This window comes from Galeopterus variegatus, unplaced genomic scaffold, assembly GCF_000696425.1.
Source record: "Galeopterus variegatus unplaced genomic scaffold, G_variegatus-3.0.2 Scaffold1719, whole genome shotgun sequence".
NCBI classification, from domain to species: domain Eukaryota; kingdom Metazoa; phylum Chordata; class Mammalia; order Dermoptera; family Cynocephalidae; genus Galeopterus; species Galeopterus variegatus.
Genome location: NW_007727830.1, coordinates 225485 through 230917, shown reverse-complemented (window position 1 = coordinate 230917; position 5433 = coordinate 225485). Strand labels below are relative to the sequence as shown.

At 37.2% G+C, this 5433-nt stretch overlaps 1 pseudogene; it reads right to left on the bottom strand.

Annotated features, from left to right (window-relative positions):
* Nucleotides 1–211: 211 nt before the first annotated feature.
* Nucleotides 212–671, bottom strand: LOC103595222 (annotated as a pseudogene).
* Between the last annotated feature and the right edge of the window lie 4762 nt (nucleotides 672–5433).

Below are 5433 nucleotides of genomic sequence, written 5' to 3'. Positions count from 1 at the left end.
AACTGGGGAAATTTTAATTCTATCTTCTTGGCTTCATGAAAACATTTGATTTGCATCATCCTAACATCATTTCTCTCCTCTGATTTGTGTTATGGTTATTTTTCCTGCCTCAGCCTTACTCATACAAATAGCACAGAACACCAGCCCCATGCAGACAGCTGTCCAGGGGTCACATCAATCCTTCTGTCCTCACATTGGCAGACAGAGGCCTTTACTCTGGAGCCATTGTGGGGGGCTGGGCACCTTTGGGAGCCTGAGCTGGAACTGGAACTGAAGCTGAGGCCGGAGCTGAAGCTGAAGCCACATCCTGGGCCTTGACCAACAGAGCCTGCGACCCTTGGGAATATGGACATGAGCATGCTTCCTGAGCTTGGGGTGGGTGAAGAAACCAAGTCAATCAAGCTTGCAGCTGTCACCCTTTGGGATATTGGGCTTGACCTCTTTGGGCTTGCAAGGGCCTTGATAGCCTCAGCACATGCAGTCATGGCCTTGGCATTGTTGGCCTGCATTTTCTTCAGGCCCTTGTGCTTCTTGGCAAAGTGCATGTTCTTCAGGAACGTGGGGTCTGCTCCCTTAAGAGATTCATACCTTTGTGATCAAGGTTTCTTTATGTCATTTCTGTGCCATTTCCAGGATGGGTTGTGTGCGGTGTGGATCTTGGACTTGGCCATGTCTGCACAGTAACCCGCGTCTCCCAAAGTGCCAGGAACTGAAAGAGAATGATTTCTGTTAATTACTGAAGGACTTAGCTTTTCATCACTATTAGTTTCCTATCCTCCATTAGAAAAATGTTTATGTTTTTCAGTTTTAAAATCTCTAACAGTGCCTAGATTAGTCCCTAGAACATTACTGACCTGGAGTCATTTCTAGTTATAGCGAGACAATGAGTTTTTTAAATTTTATTTTATTGGCTATGCATATTCATGGGGTATAAAGCTGACTGTCACACTTGTGCCCAAGAAGTGATGGCCAGATCAATACTATCAGCATGCCCATTAGCATAATTTGCAATTATACCCCATGTCCCCCACCCAGTTAATCCCTGACCTACCTCCTCCTCCCCGTTTCCCCCACTCCACAACCTAGGTCTGTTCTCTCCCTCTGTAAATCCAACACACCACTGAGGCCTTTCTATCCTTCCTTCTTTTTTAAGCCTCACTTACGAGTGAGGGCATGTGGTATTTTTCCCTCTGTACCTGGCTTATTTCACTCAACATAATTTTGTCCGAGCTCATCCATGTTGCTGCAAATGGCAGAATTTCATTCTTTTCTATGCCAGAGTAGTATTCCATGGTGTGTATATACCACATCTTCCTTATCCAGCCATCCGTTGATGGACATTTATGTTGGTTCCATATCTTGGCTATTGTAAACAGAGCTGCAGTGAACACGGGAGTGCAGGTATCCCTTCGACATGATGATTTCCATTCCTTTGGGTATATACCCAGAAGTGGGATTGCTGGATCATGTGAAAGATCTATCTGTACTTGTTTGAGAAACATCCATACTGTTTTCCATAGTGGCTGCACTGATTTACAGTCCCACCAACAGTGTAGGAGCGTTCCCTTCTCTCCACATCCTCACCTGAATTTGTTATTCTCTGTCTTTTTGATTACAGCCAGTCTAACTGGTGGTAAAATCTCAATGTGATTTCAATTTGCATTTCACTGGTTATTAGTGATGTTGAACATTTTTTAAGTGCCTATTCGTCATTTGCATATCTTCCTTAGAAAAATGTCTATTTACTCCTTTGCCCATTTTTAAATTGGGTTATTTGAGTTTTACTGTGTAATTGCTTGAGTTACTTGTATATTCTAGATATTAGTCAATTATCAAATGCATAGTTTGCAAATATTTTCACCCACTCTATAGGTTGTCATTTCACTCTGTTGTTTCCTTTGTGGTGCAGAAGCTTTTGAATTTGATATACTCACATTTGATTATTTTTCCTTTTGTTGCTTGTGCTTTTGGGCTCTTGTTCATAGTCTGTGCCCCGTCCTAGTTCCTGAAGTGTTTCCCCTATAGTTTTACAATTTCAGGTCTTATTCTTAAGTCTTCAATCCATTTTGAGTTGATTTTGGTATATGGTGAGAGGTGCATATCTAGTTTCATTCTTCTGCATATGGATATTCAGTTTTCCCAGCCCCACTTATTGAAAAGGCTGTCTTTTCCCCAATGTATGCTTTTGTTTCCTTTGTCAAATATCAATTGACTGTAAGTGTGTGGATTAATTTCTGGGTTTTCTATTTTATTCCACTGGTCCAACTGTCTATTTTTATGGCAGTACACATACTGTTTTTGGTTACTATAGCTTTGTAGTAAAATTTGAATTCAGATAGTGTAATGCCTCTGACTTATTATTAATTATTATTATTATTTTGGTCAAGATTGATTTGGATATTCAGGGTGTTTTTTAGTCTCATATGAATGTTAGGATTGTTTTTTCTATTTCTGTGAAGAATGTCATTGGTATTTTGATGGAGATTGCATTGAATCTGTAGAATGCTTTAGGTAATATGGAGATTTTCACAACGTTAATTCTTCCAATCCAAGAGCATGTGATGTCTTTCCATCTTCTTGTGTCTTCTTTAATTTCTTTCAGTAGTGGTTTGTAGTTCTCATTGTAGAGATCTTTCATCTCCTTGGTTAAAGTGATTCCTAGGAATTTTATTTTTTGGTGACTATTGTAAATGTGCTTACTTTCTTAATTTCTCTTTCTGTTAACTTATTACTGGAGAATATAAATACAGCCGATTTAGGGGCATTAATTTTGTTTCCTGCAACATTACTGAAATTATCAACCAGCTGTAAGAGTTTTTTGATAGAATCTTTAGTTTTTCTGTATATAGGATTGTATCATCTGTAAGTTGGGACAGTTTGACTTCATCTTTTACAATCTGGATACCCTTTATTTCTTTTTCTTGCTTGATTTCTCTGGCTTGTGTCTCCAGTACTAAGTTAAATAGGAGTGGAGAGAGTGGGCATCCTTGTCTTGTTCCTGGTCTTAAGGGAAAAGCCTTCAATTTTTACCCATTAAAGATGATTGGTGGTAGGCTTGTCGTAGATGGCTTTAATTGTGTTGAGATACTTTCCTTCTGTACCTAATTTGATGTCAGTCTTTCTCATGAAGTTATGTTGAGTTTTGTCAAGTGCTTTTTCTGCATCTATTGAGGTAATGCTATGTTTTTGTACTTCATTTTGTTGATGTGATGTATCACATTTATTGACTTGCATATGTTGAACCATTCTTGCATCTCTAGGATGAATCCCACTTGATTGTGGTGTATAATTTTTTTTTAATGTGTTGATGTATTCTGATTGCTAGTATTCTATTGAGGATTTTTGTGTCTATGTTCATCAGAGATACTGGTCTGTAGTTTTCTTTTTCTGTTGTATCTTTGCCTGGTTTTAGTATCAAGGTGATACTGGCCTTCATAGAATGAGTTTGGGAGAGTGGCCTCTGTTTCAATTTTTTGAAACAGTTTGAAGAGAATTGGCATTAATTCCTATTTAAAGGTTTGGTAGAAAATCAGCAGTAAAGCCATCCGGTCCTGAGCTTTTCTTTGTTGGGAGATTGCTGCTTACTGCTTAAATCTCATTGCTTGTTATTGGTCTGTTCAGGTTTTGTTTGTCTTTTTGGTTGAGTCTTGGTAGTTCGTATCTGTCCAGATATGTATCCATTTCCTTCAGGTTTTCAAATTTGTTGGCATATAGTTGTTCATAATAGTATCTAATGATTTTTTGTATTTCTTTGGAATCAGTTGTAATGTCTCCTTTTTCATTTCTGATTTTTGTTTTCGGGTCTTCTCTTCTCTCTTTTTTGTTAATTTAGCTAATGGTTTATCTATTTTGTTTATCTCCTCAAAAAACCAACTTTTTGTTTTATTGATTTTTTTGTATTTTGGGGGGATCTCTAAACTTTTTAGTTATGCTCTGTTTTAGTCTGTCTTGTATTGCTATAATAGAAATACCTGACACTGGGTAATTAATAAGGAAAAGAGTTTTATTTGGCTTATGATTCTGGGACAGCTGCATCTGGCATGGGCTTCAAGCTGCTTCTACTCATGGCAGAAAGTGACAGGCAGCTGGCAAGTACAAGCAGATCACATGGCAAGAGGAAGCAAGAGAGAGAAAGTAAGAGAGAGACAGAAGGTGCCAGGGTCTTTATAAGCAACGAGCTCTCACAGGAACTAATAGAGTGAGAACTCACTCATTAATCCCCCTCTCCCATGAAGAGTATTAATCTATTCATGAGGGATCCACCCCCATGACTCAATCAGTTTCCAACACTGCCACATTGGAGATCAAATTTCCACATGAGTTTTGGAGGGGACAACACATCCAAACTCCATCATGCTCTAATCTTAATTATTTATTTCCATCTACTAACTTTGGAATTAGACTGACCTTGTTTTTCTAGTTGTTTTGGTATAGTTAGGTTGTTTACTTGAAATCTTTCTATTTTTTTTAATTTAAGCATTTATTGCTATAAACTTCCCTTTTAGAACTGATTTTGTAGTATCCCACAGGTTTTGATATGATTTGTCTTTATTTTCATTGTTTTCTAGAATTTTCTTGATTTCCTGTTTAATTTATTCATGGACCCATAGGTCATTCAGGTGTGTGTTGTTTAATTTCCATAAATTTGTATACAGTCCTGAGTGTTTCTTGTTATTAATTTCTACTTTTAATCCATTGTGGTCTGAAAAGATAGTTGAGATTATTTTGATTTTTTTAAAAGTTATTGAGACTTGATTTGTGACCTAACATGTGGTCTATCTTGGAGAAAGTTCCATGTGCTGATAAAAAAAAAAAAATGTATATTCTGTAGTTGTTGGATGAAATGTTCTGTAGATACTTTCTAGGTCTAATTGGTCTAAAGCATAGTTTTAATCCTGTATTTCTTTGTTGACTTGTTGCTTGGATGATCTGTCCAATGATGAGAGGGGAGTGTTCAGGCCCCCAAATATTATTGTATTGGGGTCTATCTCTTTCTTTAGGTTTAATAGTGTTTGTTTTATATTACTGAGTGCTCCAGGGTTGGGTGCATATATATTTATGATTGTTATGTCCTCTTGCTGGATTGATCCCTTTATCATTATATAGTGGCCTTCTTTGTCCCTTTGATGACTTTTGGTTTAAAGTCTATTTTATCTTATGTAAAAAAATAGTTACTCTGGCTCATTCTTGCTTTCCATTTGAGTAATATATCTTTTTCCATCCCTTCCCTATTAGTCTGTGTGCATCTTTACTGGTGTGATAAGTCTCTTGAGAACAGCTTATAGTTGGGTGTTGCGTTTTGATCCAATCTATCAGTCTGTGTCTTTTGAATGGGGAATTTAATCTATTTACATTTATGGTTATTATTGAGAGGTACTGATCTATTTCTGGAATTTTGTGGCTTTTTGTTTAGATGTTTTGTGTATCATTTGT